Here is a 20,951-nt window from a genome sequence, read left to right on the forward strand (position 1 = left end):
GTCCTATATGATAGCACAGGACTGCATAGCCCGCAGTGAATGTTAACTCCACACACTGAAGCAGCAGCGTGGTGTAGCGGTTAGGGAACTGGGCTTGCAACCCAACGGTCGCAGATTTACTTCCCAGGTAGGACACTGCCATTGTACCTTTGAGAAAGGCACTTCACCTGAATTGCCTCAGTATATCCTACTGGATAAATGTATACTATGTGAAACAAGAGTAAAGGTTGTCTTAAAAAGTCACTCCAGATAAGAGTGTTGACTAAATGCTCATGATATAATGTAACATCATGTTGAAACATCCTGGTTTTAACAGTTGGTAGACAGAAATTGCAATGCTAAAAATATGGAGTTGAGTATTCTTTTGGTCTATAGCATCTGTGATAAAGTGACTAGAGTGTTACTAGAACCATGGTGTACTGACTCTCATCAGTAACTTTGCTTCACCAGAGTGTGCCACAATGGCTAATGTGAGCTATGATCAAAGCAAAGTCATTCCCAACATAATTGTCACAATCCTCACAGTCAATCAAGTAATTTCACCAAAATGCTTGTAATGAATGTTAAATAGTTTCACAGCAATGCAAGATAAAAAATTCACCAGTTTGTGGGGACATTTTTTCAGTATTGACCATAACAGACAAAATGTACTATACAAATAGACAAACAACATGTAGGTTGGGAACAGGAAGATGAAAGACTTTCCTAAATAACAGATAAGACGATGATGCTCTCTTGACTACAACTAGTACAACTGGAACAATACTGTAGAGAAATAAGAGTGATTGATATTTTCAACAGGCTATAATTGTTATGACGGTGGAACACTTACTTGTGTACTGCGTCTCATTGACAGAGCCTCCCTCAGAAAGCGTGTCTTCAGCGACCGCAACAATATAAAAGGTGTACTGAGCTCCAGCGGTCAGATCGGTTATGATCAAAGACGTTTCACTGGTGGTTTTATTCATAGATACAGCGCTGTTATTCCACCCTACTCTATAAAATGAGCTATTTCCTTGAGGTGCAGTCCAGCTCAGACGCATAGATGACGTGTTGATTTGAGAGAAGGTGAGACCACTGATGACATCAGGTTCTGTGTGTGCAAGAGAGGGGGAGGTGGGGGTGGCAGGCTTACATTAAATTCAACAACCATCATTGCAGTACGTTCAGATTTTGCATTAGATTCAGCACACATCATATCTGAATATACTGGAATATTAAAAAAAATTAAACAGTCCAGCTCAGAGGCACAGATGATGTGATGACTGATGATAATTGTTTCATAGGTCCATGGAAACAATTGGTATACAAATAACATTTTGTACGGGTCTTATAGCGACTGGTCTGAACCTCCATCTTGGCTCTCATCAGCTGAACAGGAGTTCAGAGCTTCAGGACACAATTGACACTCGTCCTGTCGAGGGTAGGTTGGTTTAATTCACCCTTGGATTCCATGGGTCACCACTACATGAATTTATCCCAATGATGGGTAACATCATCATTAGCATAATTAACTTGCACTAGCGCTTTAGTGATGTCACATCTTTACCTGCTGATTTGGGAATGCTGTTAGCATGGCCTGCCATGGCTGCTCACATTAATTAGAAGAGTGCATTTATGTTTCTCCCATACTGCACATTGCTTTGGATAAATATAACGTCACATAATAGAATGTAATGAACTGCCAAGTGCCCACAGGCTACCTGTTCTCATTAGCAAGAGATACAGTCCTCTTTTGAGTGTTGCTAGCTATCTACAGTTTGGACTGTGGAGTATAAAGTAGTCAGTGGGCTATGTGCACAGCAGAGAAGCACACCCCAAAACAGAAACACTTCCCAAGCTGCCACTGGATCCACTTCATATACCAACCTTGTAATCTTATGCCTGAACAAATAAATATGTCTTCCAAACTCAGTCACGCAAAGTAAAAAAGTTGAGTACACGTACAGCATGTAAAGCAGAGAGGACGGTAGGAGAGCAGGTATACGGTATGAGTATGGGAATTCTCCTTACTTGTTGTAAACTGTATGCAGCATTCGGTAGAACACATCAACGTTAAGTTGTATGATCTTCCAGGCACTAGTCCTGACACATGGAGGTCATTGCCATTTGGAGTATTTTGGAGTACCACCGAAGAGCTCACTGTACACTTGCTTGCCCCAGATATGATTATTTCAGATGTTGATATTGTTTTATTAAATGTACATCCAGTGCCTAAATAGCAGCAAAAAAAAAAAAAAATACATAAAGATTGTAATATGAGCTTTTACCTCATATTTATGTAGTTTACATAAAATGTATCATAATCATGCAGTCATAGAAGTATATATTTTTTAAATAAATATAATACATATTAATATATAAATCAGTCATACAAACTCTACTTATATTATATTTTTACAGCACATATATTTCTAAAATCCTTAACTGTTATTCCTAATATTGTTTTATAGATTATAATTACAACATGCAGACGCACAAATGAATACACAAACACACGGACACGCACGTGCACACACGCAAACACGTGTACACACAAACGCACAGACACACATGCATGCGTATACACACATACTGTACAGTAACATGCCTACACAAACACATTCTTCAACTGAACTGTGCTTTAGTAATTCTGTAGAAGGGTTTACTTACAGCCTAGCACCTCCTTTGAGACCTAAAAAGGGAAGAAAAACAAAGAGGATATTAATTTCACAAAACAAACGGAATATAAAACCTGAACTATTAAGTGTAATATAATCATTCTACAGTCAAAGCTTTTTTGGTGCCCTTCAGTTGCATATATCAGCTTGCGTGGAACTGTAGTGGCATTACTATGAACAGCAGGGGGTGCCATTTTCCAAAGACAGAGGGATGAGAATGCTACACAGATTACATTACATTACATTACAGGCATTTAGCAGACGCTCTTATCCAGAGCGACTTACACAACTTTTTTTTTTTTTACATAGCATTTTACATTGTATCCATTTATACAGCTGGATATATACTGAAGCAATGCAGGTTAAGTACCTTGCTCAAGGGTACAACGGCAGTGTCCTACCCGGGAATTGAACCTGCGACCTTTCAGTTACAAGTCCAGTTCCTTAACCACTGTGCTACACTCCGTCCGTAAATGCTTAACACAAGTGTGCAGAGCATAAAAAGTTGCAAAATTTTAAAAGGGAAGTTTCAGAAAAAATACAATTGTTTGTTCCTCTCAGAACTTTTGCAGTCATAGTACATGTGTGTTTTTTCTAATATCAGTTTTTAATGTACCCCCAGTTAAAAGAATAAATAACTTCATGTATTTGAACAAAGTGAAAAAACATTATGCAAATAATGTATGAGCTAAAAATAATCAAGCATAGCTGTGGACAGGAATTCATTCTTGGGGGGGGAGGTTTGGTTGGAGATATCAAACCAAACAAACACATTTTCCAGGCTTTTTCACGCCTGTCCCTCCACCAGCTACAGTACATATCTGGTATCAACCAAAAACCAACCACACAATCATTACAACCATTTCAAAAATAATTTTTCATCCCAATAGTACAATAGTACTTCTGCTATATTTATCTTTATGCAGAGTATTACTTTCCTTGATATGAATAATACACTTCATTTATTATAATAACATTCCTCTTTTGACATCAGGAATTTCCACATCTTTTTAATAATAAAACATTTGGCAATGATATATGAATGATATATGACAGTTCTTTGAGTGTGTATTCTCTGGTTACTTTTGTCAGTGGAAATAGCAGAACTCAGATGTCCCTCAGTCTTTAACTTCCGGGTTTGTGAGGAAGCAGCACTGGCAGGCCTAACAGACAAGCTGTCACTCACTCTTTCACACTTAACACTCTTTCCACGCACGCTGCACTCAAGACCGTGTACGGGGCCTCTCGGGGTGCGAAAGAGATGAAGAGAGGCAGTATGACACATCCCCAAATTCACGGATGTCCATTTGCATTTCGCAGGGGAAGCAGCAGGCAACGCCATGGCTAAAGGACCGAAAGTCAGACTGCGATCATTTCCAACTCCTCACACCCAGATTTAGCACAGTTCTGTTCTGTTCTGAAAAAAAAAACATCCTTCCTGTTTTGAGAAGTGCGAGAAAAAATAAACCATGGTTTTTACAGTCTCTGGGTCCAACGCTATACTCTGAGAATATGATTGTTACCGTGCTGCCGAAAACAAACGGACAATTAGAGGAGAAAGACGAAAAAGTGAGAACACTGACAGGGGACACTTTCCTCAGGTCCCTATATATAACCCTGTTAGGAAAGGAAGATTGCATTTTCCTTATTTCAACAGTACTACTACTGTACTACTTTGCACTTATTTTCCTTTCTAACTTTTGCTATTGAGGGGAGGAAAGTTTATCAGTTCTTATAGTGCTTTGACTGAAAGATAACCCACATGCTGCAGGAGAAAAGGGGACACGTTGCTTAAACACCACACCTGCAGTCACACCTGCAGACATAAACAGCTTTTCTGTGAACCTCTCCCCGTTCAGTGAGGAATAACGGACACAAAATGACAATGTAACTATGTGACTCTTGGGTAGCTCAGTCAGCAAAGGCTGTGCTCTGATGGACCCTGTTTTTAAGGATACTGTGTTCTATGAGGTGCCATCCAATTGCAGATATCAAAAGAACAGGGGTGTTGGTCCCTGAATTCCCAGTCTGGCTCTTAGACCACTCCTTCATCCCCCTGCCAACCCCCCCTGCCTGCCGCCCCCCCCCCCCCCCACCCCACTCAAGTCCTCACAAATCTTGAATCCCCAGATTTCTGCTGCTCTGTACTAAGCTGACATTATTGTTGCATGACTGAATAAATAAATAAATAAATAAATATAGTGCTCCAAACCTGTTCTGCAATCAGTAATCATTTATCACCAAATGAATTAAATATAGGCTTTCATTTTAGGAAATGGAAAAAAACACTACATGAAGAAAGAAAGATCCGACCATTGACATGAAATTTAAAAAACGAAGGCCCTGAGCTGAAATTTCATAACCTCATAACACCGAATACTTCAAGAGTATTCTGAGCGCACTGAACGGCCACCCTAAACCTGCCGGACTGGTTTCTGTTTGTATTGCACACTCTCATTCTGTGCTACAACACTGCTGAGGAACAGCTGTCCATTCAGCATGTGGGCTGAAGAGCCACTATTCTGTAGCGATTCCAGGAAACAATATTTCAGGAAATCGGGAGATCGTGCATAATTTTCATAAAGCCCAGCTCGAAATGTGACCGACACAATGTTGTGCTTTGTCATTCTGCCAAGCTCTTCCCTTACTACCATCCAAGTCTCAGAATTCTTTCTTTTTGTTTGTTTTTTCTTCAATAATTGCATTCCACTGTAATGAGAGCAAAACTGAAAGCACTGAAACAGAGATGCCAGCAGGCCATGGCTTGTCATGAGTCTTTGTGGTGACAGATATGGCCCGTCCCGATGGGCGATGGTGCAATCGTCAGCTGTACAAATCTGAAGATCTAATTTGGAAAAAGGGAAGTGAAAACTACCCAAAAAATGACTGCCAGGAAGATCAACACCTTCCTCCCAGTAAGAGATAGCGTTTAAACCCACAAAAAATGAAACCCTGAAATGGACTCCTAAGGCTTGGTTTAATCAACATTTGTCCTTAACTTTAATTTTTAGGCCCTCCACCCCTCCTTTTTATTTTTGTCACAAGCCTGTGCTGTTGATTCAGGAGAAAAGACTCATGCATGCGCACCCCTCCAAGCTATAGTTTGTGAGCTGCCCCTTCTTATCAAACCGTGGTCTGCGATTCATGCTTGAGCAGACCTGAGTCGGAGCAGGACTCTCCATGCGCAGCTCGATGGTTGGACTTGCAGGTGCCGCATAGGATGTGCAGACACCACTGGTGCGTGATGCGGAACTGCCATCAGGCCACCTGAAACCCTCCCCTCCAGGAGCGCCTGTCACTTTCCTCTGGTGCAGCCTCGTGGTTGAATGTTCATTGCCTGCCCGTTTCCCCAGTGTTAATTACACCTGGGCTAACGTCTATAGAGGCTTTCTTGCCTTGTGCTCTAGCTCAGTCTCTCTTGCTCTCCCCTGACCTGCTGCCAGCTGTCCTACCCCCCCCCCCCCCCTCCCCAGAAGATGGGCAAGAGCCTGTGTCAGTAGGTTTTTCGTTTCAGTTTTTCTTCGGTGTTTCTGGCTGGCAGTGGTGCAGAGAACTGAATGGGAACTGAACATGCAGCAACCCTGACCTATTTAGGGAAGTGAGGTCAGTCTGCAACCTCATTTTCCTGTTGGTGTTTTGGGTCCCTGCGATGCGTTATCATAGTTCTTGTTTGTTGTGTTATTATTTTGTGTTTGTGCCCGTGCGTTCTTTTCAACTGGTCTATAAGATGGGCTATAACAGCAAAAGGCACAGTCAGCACTGCCACATGGTAGATTCCATATAAGACCATGGGGCCCATTCATGCTCTAAAACCGTGTTTTAACAGGTTGAGTCCCCCAGCAGACCCAACACTTGTTTTTGGAAAATCTGCCAAACTCACCATCCAGTTAAAGTCTGGAACAAAGTTTATTAAATACAGGCCAATTTAAGAATGATTAAATCTAGCCCTTAGGCTTTTGCTTTATATGACCCCTGTTCTATTTGTCTCTCACACAAATCCAAAGCATAGTAATCAGCCCTCCTTATTTGGCTAAGATTGTACAGCATCCTTTAGTCAATCAGTTGACCATTATATCCTTATAATAGTAGATTATTAATGAACGGTTTTATGTCCGTGTCTTGTACATACTGACTCATTCTGGAAGCTGGCTATTACTGGCTTTACATAAATGCTGGACCCTTTTTCACACTGGTGAAAATGGTGAAAATAACACAAGGAGCACAACATGTACATGCACATCAGCTGCACAGTTCCTGGTGCGTGGGCGTGAGTGGCACAGCGGTGTCTCTTTAGAACAACGGCCAAGGAGATTCAAATTTGAGAGAAGGTTACTTCGGGGGAAAAAAAGGAAGCACCACACGTCCTGTCAACCTCTTAAAAGCCCCCCAATACAAAGAGCTAAATTACTTTCTTGGGTGTAGTTTGATCTGCAATGGAAGTGACTCTTATTTTTTTGTGCCACGGTTTTTATCTGGTCTCCATTGCTTGTCTTGCGTACAAGTCCTGAAAACAAAACACTGCAATAAGGAAGAAGACGGAGGGGTCCACTTAGGGTCCACTTAGCTGCCAAATACGGGCTGTGCGTCAAAGCAGCTTGTCCCCTACCTCTCCCTCCTCCCCGTACCAGAGTTGCTGAACCCTCAATGCCCAGTTAACCAATAATAATAATGTGATTCTGAGCATGCAAGGAGCTGCAGTTCAACACAGACAGCAACTCACACGTCGAATTTCAGGCCAAAGTGAGAGCAGATGAGTTTGTCATACCATGTTTAACACCACAGCTGTGGCTGGACATGAGACAGAGATAAGAAAAAAAAAACCGTCAAACTTCTCCTTTCTTTGTAGCTCTGACCATCTCAACTGACCATCTCAAAAGTACGAAAACCTGAAATTTAAAGTGGTTATATTTGTGTGTATGCTGTACTCGTACTCATAAACATTTAATCTCTAGAGTGAATTTGTAAATGACACATTAGTATGAAAAAACATAAGAAAGTCCCCGATGGTGTTATAGTAATGGGCAGCTTCAAGGCTGGTGCTCAGTGCTGTAGTGTGCCTGTCAGTGCTATTATGTAACGAACCAGTTCATGTATGTGTGTGTGTGCATGTGTGTGTGTGTCCGTGTGCATTCATGTATGTGTGTGTGTGTGTGTGTGTGTGTGTGTGTGTGCGTGCGTTTGTGTGTGTGCATCTGTGCACATTCATGTATGTGTGTGTGTGTGTGTGTGTGTGTGTGTGTGTGTCTGTGCGCATTCATGTGTTTGTGTGTGTGTATGTGTGTGCACGCTCCTTGGAGTGAGCCCTTATCAGGCGGTGCAGAGGAGCCAAAGCCCAGGCCTGGCATTCTGTGGCAGGAAGACCCTCCCCTCCACCCACCATCCCGAGCTCCTCCAGGGACCTGCCTTTCAAAGGGAACACGGTCCCTCCCAGCCCATTCTGACAGCGGCCCCAGCTGCCACCCTCCTTCCACAGGCCCACTGCGTACTCTCAGAAGGGCCAGGGCTGGGCACCCAGAAGGGTCTAAGACTCTGATAACAGCAGGGCAGTGCGATATGGCCAAAAGGTCACATCATGATATTTTTCATATTAATGACGGTATTTGGTTTTCCAATACAAATCGCACAAGAAGTAAACTGAAATATACCAGAATTATTGACAAATAAGGATAAAACCAAATCCAGTCGTACATTTCATTATTTCAATTAGGTACATGATCACTGAACCTGTGTGAAATATTAAATAACATTCAAAAGTTGTATAGTAAACATTAAAAAATCCTAATGTGCAACCTCCAGCCCTAGATAAGAACATTCTCCATCACACTTCCACTCCAGTTTCCATTTCTCCATCTGCAGGCACAGAAGTAGTGAAGCTATTCATTCTACACCCTGTTCTTTAAGCTGGGTGTGACCCCACAAAATTCATAGTTTTGTGTTCAGGTTGTGTCTCTCACAAAACTGCAGTAAATCCTGGGCCGTGTTAAAGACTCAGTAGCGTATTAAGTGTTTAGTATAGTGTTAAGTTATTTGCTAGTACAGCGTTAAGCGTATCAAGCCAACATCATGACAGACTTGACAGACTGCCCGTCTGTTAAGAGAAATTAAAATTTCAGCATCACTCAGGACTGATTTATTACATCTACCCACACAGCCATGATGCGTCTTCTCTTTTCTGAGAAAAACCAAATGAACACTGGGAAAGAGAAGGGTTTTAAAAATAATCACCTTACAGTGATATAATAAAGATAAATACACCTTCCACTAATTGTGGCCAAACACTGGACCTTCTGTTCAAATCATTTGAATTTCCACCATGTAGTAAAACTGGATTTCCTCAATCTGGTGTATTTCCTCTTTCATATTATTACCAAAAGTGTGCATTTTATTTTGCAAAACAAATGTAGAGTCACAGGCCTCATCAAAAGACCTGATATGGTGCATGGTTAACTAAAGCCCTATTGTTTCCTCCAGGTGTGAACTGTATTTATACCTGTAATAGAAATTTCATTATAACCCATTCCACTGTCTGTAAAGGCCAAGATAACCCCGATGTTGGGAGTCAGCAGCTTCATGTACTAAACCCCTCAAATAAATGGATGTGCCACTATTTCTCACTGGAAACGGACCGAACAGTGCTGAGCACAAAATAAAATATTCATGAGCTGAGACTGTTGCTATAGTATAAACTGACAAAAAAGTGCTTTCATGAGTCTAATGAGATGGCTCAACCTATAAAAGCAGTGGTTTAGTGTAGTGGTTTCAATCCTTGTGGCAGTGCCCACTGTAGCTGGCAGGCCTCACGTATTGAGTTGCATTACCTTGCCCAGGGAGGGAGGGATTCAGTGGGTTTTTCCACACCTCATGGAACAATAGCAACTCTTCTCGTAACCTGACTGCCAGCAGTCAGCCTGCAACAACTGTGCTCGAAGTGAGAGACGTGGTGACTGGCAGCATGTGGTTCTCAGAGATTGCCCCAATTTACAGAAAATTTAGCAGTGTTCAGACAGGGCAGTCCAGCTCAATAGAAAATACAACAATACGGGAAAAACTGGATAGTGATGCAGCTCATCAAGACAAAACAGGTATGTGTTGGTTGACTTGAACATATTTATAGCATGTCCTTATGTTTACAGTATTTTAGACAAATAACACAAGAACTACCATGCCTTTGCTGTAAGTGACTTCTGTGTACCGTCCTGTGCATATAAACAGTTACTCACTGTGACTCCCTCATGTTTTTTGTTCTTGACACAAGACGTTTTGAGAAACAAACAAAAAAAAAGGTTATTCTGTGGCCCTGAGTGACCTGTCTTGGCCTGGCCACCATGGCAACGTTACAGTGGAATAAATATTGATGTGATTTGACCCTCTTGGGGCCAGAGCTGTGTCTGTGGACTATTGCCTGCTCGTTCTCACAATCTTCACAGCAAACCCCTGGGACTCCCATACTATCTTGGCCTTTGGAGGGAATGTTAATGCATTTGCAGCATAAACAAACTGCTGGTTTATCTAGAATCTTCCAGATTGCTAATTGTAGGAGCTGGTTGCCATTGGTCTTCTCTCTGATTTGTAAGTTTTGACCAAGTAGGTCAAAACTTACAAATTCCACACTTCTATTTCCCTCTTTGCATATTACCTCAGGCAGGTCCTTAAACACCCACAGCACTACTTACTACACCTCTGCAGTCATTTTGAAAAATAACAATAATAATAATAATAATAATTTTGGTTTGCTGCTATAGTACAAGCAGACCATTAAATGTATTCACCCTGGAGATTTGATGCAGTGCAGAGAGGAAGCTGTTCTAAGAAAAGCATACCACAACTGTAAAACTCGAGTCAGCTGAGTCACACACTGCTGAAGTTCTGATCAAGTGCCATTGGAAGCCTGCAGTTACATGAGCTGCTTGGTATGTTGCCATAGGCAAGTACATTTCTCATCCACTGAAAATAATAATATCTATTAAACGACGGGAAATTCCTGCATTCCTCGGACTGCGAATCTACATTCATTCTTGCATCTCTATGGTGTAGTGGGCTCTGGTCTATTCTCTCTATACCTCAATGCTACACTGCCCTAACGCCCTGTGCACACAACAATCTGGTATAGAATAATTCATTATTTGCTGAAAAATGTAAATAAATGTTCTGCCTCCTTTGTTATCCTAATTATTATAATAATAACATACATTATTATAAGAATAACACTTTTTAAAAAATCAATATTACCAGCAAGGGAGAAAACAGGGCGTGTTAGTCAAACTCCAGTCTGCTTTGTGAGCTGCTTATCTGGAACATTTAAAGGTGGTCATGATGTAATCAGCTAAGGGCACTAGAAAGGAGAGACCACAGTGCTCAAACTCAGCTTCCTGCCTAAAGAACTTTTTTTCACTTTTCTCTTTTGAGGCGCAGAACGCAGGAAAGGCCTGGAGAATGTCACAGGAAGTTTTCTCAATATACATACTTTCATGGAATTACAACAAGCATTTACACAAATGTACTGCATAACATCTATTGTAAAAATACAGTACGCCAAAATCACAGAAGGTTCAGTTTCGGAAAACTGCCAATCAGTCAGAAGAGATCAATCCACTTTTATCCACTTAAATGGTTTTCGCACAGCACGTCACAGTGATAATTTCCCATAGGCAATCAAACAACCCCATTACATTACATTACATTACAGGCATTTGGCAGACGCTCTTATCCAGAGCGACGTACAACAAAGTGTATAACCATAACCAGGAACAAGTATGACGAAACCCCTAGAGAGAAGTACCGGTCCAAGTGCAGGGAACAACCGCATAGTTCAACTTGGACCCTGAAGGTTAAACTGATTAACACTAACACAACGAGAACGGCAATAACGCAGTCTATGGAAGAAATACAAGCAGCAGTTAAGACAGTTAATGCACCTAAGTCACCTACGAAACAGCTGCCTAATTACAACCCTAAGCTTACAGTCATTTACAGGGGGGTAGGGAGGGATGGGGAGAGGTGCAGCCTGAAGAGGTGAGTCTTCAGTCGTCGTTTGAAATGGGTCAGTGTCTCAGCTGTTCTGACCTCCATGGGGAGGTCATTCCACCATCGTGGGGCCAGAACAGACAGGAGACGTGTTCTGGAAGTGCAGGTGCGAAGAGGGGGAGGTGCTAGGCGTCCTGAGGCAGCAGAACGGAGGGATCTGGCTGGCATGTAGGGTTTGAATATCTTGTGGAGGTATGCTGGGGCTGATCCCTTGACTGCCTGACTACCCCAAAAACCCATTTTATCCAATGTGGAAACAAATGTATGATTTATCCTTGGCTTGATGCCACATTGGCGGGGTATAGAAAATGGAAGGATACAAAGGCTGTTCATTTAAACACTAAATACAAGCATACAAAGCAGGCACCTCACACTGCAGATCAGCATGGCTGCACTGACTTTTTCTGGATTCCATTCAAAAAGCAGCAAATTTAGGCCTTTGGAAGCAAGGTGCATGGAGACTTTAGCCAATCAAGGACTTGAATTACTGATTTATCCACAGGCAAATGAATGAAGCATTGAGATGTTATAGACTGACTCACACCTGTTTAACGATAATTACGATAGCATTAGTACTTAGCAGATGAGCTCTACATACAGTATTATTTAAAAGAAAAATGCATATGAAGACCATCACATGGAGGCAAGATGGAGGCTCAGAGAGAAACAGATCTGGAAGGTAGAGGTAGATGTGCCAAACAGAGGCTAAGAGAAACAGGTGGAGGCAAAGAGATGCAGATGGTGACAGATGGAAGGAGAGAGAGGCAGACGAAAGAAAAGAGAGTAAGACTGATGCAGAGAAACACATAGATGGAGGACAGAAGATGTGGATGGAGGCAAACAGGCCGGTGAATCAGACCATAGAGGCTCATGTGGCAGCGGACAGCAGTGCTCTGCAGCTACACCCAAAAAACACTGTTAATGTCATCGGCAGCACAACAGCGAGTGTGGTGGTAATGTTGTGGTTAACACTCTAGCAACCCCAGGACCTGCTCCACCCACTCTGACTCTGCAGATAAGAGCTGTTCCCTCAGGGACCGCTTCATGACTATAGCCTGCGGTATGCCGAGTTAAATTGCTCCAGAGCCCTACCATCTCATTAACAACCTTTCACAACACACAGCTTAAAACACTTCCTGTGTTTGCTGCTCAAATACCACCAGTGTCCTGGAAGCTACCTGTATGTCAAAATATTTCCTTCATGCATCTTACATGCATCCCTGAAACAGGGTGTGCAGCTCAACAGACCCCATTTCTCTCCCCGTTGTATGAGCCACAGTGTGCACACATAGAACTGGTGTCTGAGCCACTAATGAAACAGGGACTGCAGCTCCTGAAATTGAAGAGAATCCACAGGGTCTACATGTAAAAATGAACAGTTTCACTGTCTTTACTGCACGCCCTGAGGGCAGCTGCATCTTCAGTCATTTCATCACACTGTTACTTCAAAGAGGCACTGGCTTCAGTCCAAATACAACACTGTTTTTTTTCTCTTTCACTTAATGGCTTGAATTCCTAATTTCCTTTGACTATGTTCCTCAAGCCCTTTCAGAAAGAATCCATTCTTTAGGACTAAAATAACATCCTCATAATTCCCTGCACACCCAAGAAAATCCTGATAACATACAGAGGATCTTTCAAATACCCACCCTTGGGGGTTCTGAACTGCACCCCTGATTTGATCTCGCATTTAGCACAAATAAAAGAGGACAACCACACCCAGCATCAAGGGTACCGTATGGCGTCCAACTAATGCACACAAATCATTGCATGTACTGTCTAGCCGTCAGAACTTTGACTTATGATGCACAGAGCTCTCCTGATACATTGCTTTGTGTGGACAACTTCACAGTACACTGAATGAAATCTTATATATCACATTATAGGTGATACATTTCTGAAGAACTATATACTATATCATTTGGAGACTGCAGTTAGACACCCAAACATCACACCCATGTTGTTGAACATGCTTGCTGAACATCTCATTCCAGAACCATGGACATTTATACGGAGTTGGCCCACCTTTATGCTGTAACAACCTCCACTAGATTATGGAACATGATGAGCCACAAGAGGACATTGAGCCACAAGAGCCAAATTTTATGAAGCTCCTGATCAGCAGTTCTTGTGCTAACGTTGCTTCCGGAGGCAGTGTGGAACTGGCAGGCGTGAGTGTTGCAATCAACGCCATATACGATTTTCACGTGCTACGTGCTTCAGCACTCCAGTCCTGTTCTGTGAGCTTGTGTGACCTACCGCTTCATGGCTGAGCTGTTGTTGCTCCTACACATTTCCAGTTCACAATAACAGCACTTACAGTTCACCCTGGCAGTTCTAGCAGGGCAGAAATTTGACTAACTGACTTGTTGGAAAAGTGGTATCCTATGACAGTGCCACATTGAAAGTCACTGAGCTCTTCAGTAAGACCCACTCTACTGCTAATGTTTGTCTATGGATATTGCATGGCTGTATGCTTGATTTGATGCAACTGTTAGCAAAGGGTGTGGCTGAAGTAACCAAACCTAATAATTAGAAGGGGTGTCCACATACATTTGGCCAAGTAGTGTACTTGTAGGGATATGTGTTAGTACTGTACCCACAAGCCTACACAACTTAACAGTCAGTCTATAAGTGGACATACAGTATTTGGTTAATGAATCCAACACAACTATGTTAGTAGATCACAGTTAATTATTCATTTATTGTAAAAAAAAAATGTAACTGTTGATTTTAGGCCGATGGGTCAAAAGTCCCATTTAAAACACCAGCATGGGCATGATGGCACTGTGCAGTCAAGCTCTCTGGACAGCAGCCTAACACATGACTGGCATTTATCCATGGCATCAATCACAGCGGGAATGATGGGAGCGGCCTCCGCCTGTCCCCTCTGCTTAAGGAGCATTTGGGGGGGGGGGGGGGGGCCCACAAATTCCTGCTCCAGCTTCTGCCCCGCGGCCCCGCCCACCCCCTCCTATCTGCAGCTCGATCTGGACCTATGGAAATCAGGGCTGGTGTTCGCTGGCCGAGCTGCTCTGCAGGCTTCAGCTGACTGCAGTGACTAACAGCAGATCCTTATCAGGCGGAACTGGAACCAGTCACCCCCCCCGACCCCCCCGACCCCACCCCCTCTGCTTCCCGTTTGGATTTCGGTCATGACCGCTTAAAAGTACATGCAAAAACACAGTACACTGCAAAGTAGCCATTTGCATGAGGAATATAATATGGATTTGACTCCCCAATGGCCCACGCGTTCCCAAAAAGAACGGACTGGACTGTAAGTAGGCTGCTTTAAGCCTCGATAAAAAGCTGCAAGCCCTAACTCCTCCCCATCATTAAATTGTCCTGACGGGCAAAGTGTGAAAGTTCATTCAACTGCAACGCACAGGACATCTTAATTCAATATTATATTCTTTTAGAAAAATCACTTTTGTTCATATTTGGGTAAATTTCCTTCACATTCCAACTGATATGAATAAATAAGTTCTAAGAAAAACAAAAATGTATTCTCTCTGACTGTCCCAGGCTCTGAAATCAGCCATTCTAAATTTCACCATGCCTGAATCTTAACAACCAATCAGGTCAGCTCTTTGCCTGTCAATTATGCTGTGCGTTCACTGCGCTGTCAGGGTAGAGAAATTGTGCTAGTGCTAGCTAGTAGCCTTGAATAAAATACAAGAATGGCAGAGGAAAATCTGCCACAATTACCAGTTCCGCCATTGACTGCAATGGCATATACTGATTAAAACATCCAAGAAAAGAAAAACTGTCAAAGAATAGACTATGACCAAAGAGGAATTGAATCGCATTGCCTTGGACTGGAGACCTCTCAAGGTCACATAATCTTGGTTTTAGTATGGATCTTAGTCTCAACCCTTAAATGCTCGGTCTGAGTCTCAGTCTTAGCATATGATCTTGGGGCAAGACCAATCTCTCTCACCAGCATGCTCAAGATCAGCGTTTCTCAACCCTGGTCCGTAGGGACCCACTGCCCTGCATGTTTTAGATGTTTCCCTGCTCCAACGCACCTGAATTAATGAATGGGTCGTCATCAAGCTCTGCAGAAGCCTGATAATGACCCATTCATTTGAATCAGGTGTGTTGGAGCAGGGAGACATCTAAAATATGCAGGGCAGTGGGTCCCCAGGATCAGGGTTGAGGAACACTGCTCAAAATAACAATCACTCCACTCCATCACTAGTCTGTGCTGTAACTTTGCCACTGTATACATAGTAATTGCCTTTAAGCGGCTGTGCTGATGTATGTAAAATGGGCTTCAGGCATAATAATAACAATAATAATAATAATAATAATAATAATAATATTATTATTATTATTGTTATTATTATAACAATAATAAAAGTACCCACGCTTGTAATTTAGATAAAATTGTAAAACATCAGATCCCTAGTTTTAATGTAATTTTTAAAATAAGAATTATTGTTTTTAAAATTATAATTTTTAAAATAAATATTTTTTGTAATTTTCAATTTTTCATAATTTTGTTGTCTAGGATTGATGAAAGTGGCTATTCTTGGTCTGGGTATTGGTCCTGAGGGGTCTTGACTCCAACTCTGATACTTATATCAGAATACTGAGCAAGAGTACAGGACAGCAGCTCATATAGAACTACGCACACGCACACATGTACACACATACACACACACATATGCACATTCACAATACATACACATAAGCATGGGCACAATACGCGCATGCACAAACACAATGATACAAATTAACTTCCATGTCTATGCATTTACTTGATACTTTGCAAAAAAGGCAAACCCTGAAGTCGATGTCTGTTCTGAAATAACACAAATTTCCCTGGACAGGGCAACGTTGACCTTTCGCAATGATCCTCATCACTAAGGAAGAGGCTGATACACTTCCATCATCATCTTCATCGTCTCCTCCTGCTATCCCTGATGAACCAATAGTCATCTGCTGACGATAATGAACCCGTTCAGCACTGGAAAAACCACATATTCTCATTTGCATATGCCCTGGTCAACAGGTATGAAGTCAACCAGCAGAACTCATTTTAAAGGCAATGTTCCATTGCTTCCACCCCTCCCCTCCACAGCCCATAACACCCCCCATCCCCCCTCCCCTCCACAGCCCATAACACCCCCCATCCCCCCTCCCCTCCACAGCCCATAACACCCCCCACCCCCCCTCCCCCTGAGCCAAACCTGCTAACCCCCCTTCAGTAGGTTTCAGTTGCATTTCCCCACTCTCAAGACAAGGCACGGAAATGCTCTTGATATAGCTAACTGTGAGCACATTTTAAACCGATTAACCGAGAAGGAAACGTTCCATCTATAATTAACATCTTTCGCAGAATTTTTTTTCTGGTGAACGGTCTGTAAAAAGTGCGTGTCTGCAATGGGCAGATCAGCACATCTGAAAAAGAGAAAAGTTGTGGCGTGACTGAAGGCTGATGGCTGGGGAGACAGGTGCACGTGAGTTAGCGCCACACCTGTCCTGGAAAGGTGCCTGTATCATGTGGCCTCCATTTCCATTCTCCCATGAAGGTGAAAATTCAGTGATACCTTCCTACCGAATTTCACTCGCTCTTACGCCACCGACAACTGAGCATTCACCTGACTGTGGTGTGACGTTACTGAGCCCCTGAAAGAGACAGCTTCCGATATGCAGCTGACCGTCCGGTCGCAAGCAGCGCTGAAATCCTTCTTTGTGACTCCACAAGCTTCAATTACGTCTCCACACAGAGACAGAGGAGAGCATTCATAAGCTCAGCCTCTGAGCGGCGTTCGCTAGGGCTCCACGGGGCAGTATCGGCCATGACACAGAGCGAACAACAGCACTTTCAGAAATCTCACTTCCGCAGGTCGCCTGCAGCGTTACAACAAGGGCCAGTGGGACACAGAACGCTTTTCTCACACCTCAGACATAGGCAAAGAACTGAGCGCAAGGATGCTTTGTATTCACTGGGCCTATAATATTCACGAAATTTTTCTTAAATTATTCTTACTTTTGTTCTTATAAAAGTTCCTATGAAAAACCAATATGGGATTCATGACACATGTGCAGACCTTTGTTTTTGCGAATAACCCAGGTGTATGAGATGATGAATGCTGAATGCTTGTAAATTTTATGCGCAAACATGTTCATGTGATTAGAATAAGATAACAGCCATGAACAAATACAGATAAGAAAAAAAATGTTGAATGCCGAACAAATAAGATCGCACACACGTTTCGTGAATGAGGCCGAAAGACTGAAAGAGATTTTTGAAATCAAACAGATTTCAGGGACAATAGATTTCATCCCCTGTGTTCAGCAAGACAGTGCTGTGTTCTCACAAAGGCCCCTTCTGAAAAGCACAAACTGCCGGGCCAAAAGAAAAGTGGCGGGTGGAAGCCTTTTCAGACGGAATAAGGAAAAGAGACGCTTCCTTGTTCCGAGATACCATAGCGATGAGCTGATATACACGTCAGTATTTTCCCCTCATTAATAAAGTTTACGGGCTATCATCTACCCTCAAACAGACCGGCTGAAACCCACTCACTGTCAGGTCATTTATATGCAAACCAATGTACTTTCCTGGGCTGCCATAATTGCTGCATGAAAATCAATGGTGAAAGTTACTTTGCACGCACTGCCAGGCCCACCACAGGGGTAACGCCCAAGTTTTCGTTCTGGATTGCACTTTCGCGGTTACGGTTCATCTGATGCCACAGCTAGGGTCAGCTGAGACCACTGTCCCACTTCTCTAGGAAATGCAGTCTTCAGTTCCTTCATTAGTTCACAGAATTTCTCCACTTTAGCCCTTGCTATGGCCACCTTTAGCCCTTACTACAGCAACATTTGAGCTTTACGGGTCATTTAATCCTTACAACAGTAACTGCAAGTAGCGGGGGGGGGGGAGAAAATTCTTCCTGGACATTGAGCACTCAAGGTCTCCTCCTATTGTTGTGAATGAACTAGGGGTAAGGCGGGTAATGAACTAGTATTAAGTCAGCCAGAGCTCATGTAGCTACCACCACATTACAGTAGTTCCAACACGCTAGGTGTCAACAGTCTTTGTCAGTTAGTGTTGCACTTTCCTTCCAGGTGGTGCTAGCTACCTCCGGTAGTAATGTACGGGCTGAAGAAAGAAAAACAGTCACTGACTGAGAGCATTTGAGGACTGTACAGTGTGCAGGTATGTCTGACACATGGTCCAGATCGTGAAGATAAAATTATAAAGCATAGCTGCTCCATGATGCAGTTATTTGAATTGTCATTGTATTGCTGTGATGAGCTATTGTCAATAACACCTATAAAATCATTCATAATTATGACAAGAATGTTCTCCTTTTTTGAATTGTAAGACCATTTGTAAGAATGGCCTCAGCCAAGCATCAGTCCAAAAATGAAATGTAGTAATACGATATGGTAAAAATAAATAAATAATTTTTTTTTTAAGTTATCACCAAACAGCTACTTTCCTTAAAATCCCTTAAAAGAATAATACAAACCTGTCAAAACATGTTTGTGTAACATTATTTCAGGTACAGGAATCACACAGTAAATGTAATGTACCTGTTCTACTAAAAAGTATGAATCAGGCTTTGTAAATCACTTAAATGCACAGCCAAGGGCAAACAGGGCCCCCCCACTGGGTGACACACACACACACACAGCTTTTTCACTTACAGTCCCCATAATCAACCTGAGAATTTTGTCACTTCTTCATGACACTGAGCCCAAACAGCCAAACAGGCCCTAACTGGCCTCTGCAGCAAAGACAGACTACAGAACCTTCAGTAACTCAGCCGATCTCTGGTCTTGAAAGAACACATCACAGAAGTTAAAATTGGCACGAAAATTAAGGCACAAACTGGACTCAACAACTTTCATTCAAATTGAAAGTTGTGCCTCTATTCAGGTACCCATATAGACCGATTCTGGACCAGTACTGTGCGTGTGGTTGCAAGTTCTGTACACACAGCTAACATGTAAAGCCAATAACAACCATGGACAGTTATAAACGTGATTAAAGTTTCATCAAAAATGCAGGAAACAACCGTTAATATAGTTAACAAATAACATATTATCTTTCACTTCCTTGTACTATTGCTTCATTTTGGGCAAATAGTCCACTTACGGTCACTTATGTTTAATCAACGAGGCCTAGCAGCTACAGTAGGACAGCAGTTTTGTGTTAAACCCAGACAACTGCAATGCATAAAACTTAGTAGATTTCCAGGTTTGTGGAAAAAAGTCTAGAAATTACACACAAACCTAATTCAAAGTGCATGAAGGCAAATTAAAGTTTTTTTTAAAAAAAAATTAAAAACCCCACGTTTCTCCACAGAAATGTAGAGAATCATGTAGACTTATTTAAAGGACTGCATTTTTTATTACACGAATAAACACGAATCAAAGTAAATACAAATAAAGACCTTACATTGCTAAAAAAACAATATCGCACGAACACATGGTACAGCCTGACAACAGCGTCGGTATTATTTCAGTAAAAATATGCAACACCTGTGAGTATGCTACGACAGTTCCACTGATTCACCTTTTTCTACATTAGATAAAATCTGTTTTAAAAAATACAATTGTATGGTTCAGCAAAAATATCTGGAAAGCAGCGATGCCTTGGATGGCGGACATCAGTGGCTACACAGTTACCTGCAACAACAGGTGCGAGGCTACTGTACAATGTACTCTCAAAATAAGAACAACAATATACTACATGAAAAGATAACTGTGAATCTGTAAATAATACAATTAGCTACATAAATTGACACTTACCTTCAAAAATACGAGCATAACGAGAAGTGTCTTTAAAGACACCGTTTCGACTGACTGTGGTCGCCTCATGATGCAGGACAGCTTGTGAAAGTTACACGAAAAACTTAGATTCGCCCTGGCATGTCGATTGCCTTCACGCTTTCGCCAACTTCTTCTTCTGCTTTCTCCCGCGCGAGATATATCGCACACTTTTTTCTTCTAAACAGATAAGATGTGTTATAGCTGCGTTGCTCGCACAACTACACAACTCTGGGCAGAAGAGTTCAAAGGAGGAAGAAAGTTTTCTCCGACTTTGCATTTTCTGGGTGGAGTGAAAACTGCCCATAGGCGTCACATTAGTGACTGTTTTATGAAAGCCGGTGATCCGCCTTTCCCGCTAATCTCTAATTTTAGCAACCCGTGCCATTAAAACATACGTTACACGGCATTTCTTCACTCTCCGATGGCCAGCTTTGTCCAGTTTCTTGGGGTTTCCCCATCGGACAGCAAAAGGAA

At 42.3% G+C, this 20,951-nt stretch overlaps 1 long non-coding RNA gene across 1 annotated transcript; it reads right to left on the reverse strand.

Moving 5' to 3' along the window:
* On the reverse strand, positions 1-20,951 carry LOC135255621 (uncharacterized). The gene is made up of 4 exons (XR_010330222.1): positions 20,457-20,951; positions 2,653-2,674; positions 2,014-2,214; positions 1-1,093 (listed from the first exon to the last, which is right to left on the reverse strand). It is a non-coding gene; the product is annotated as an uncharacterized LOC135255621 (long non-coding RNA).

This window comes from Anguilla rostrata, chromosome 5 (genome assembly GCF_018555375.3).
Source record: "Anguilla rostrata isolate EN2019 chromosome 5, ASM1855537v3, whole genome shotgun sequence".
Classification (NCBI taxonomy): domain Eukaryota; kingdom Metazoa; phylum Chordata; class Actinopteri; order Anguilliformes; family Anguillidae; genus Anguilla; species Anguilla rostrata.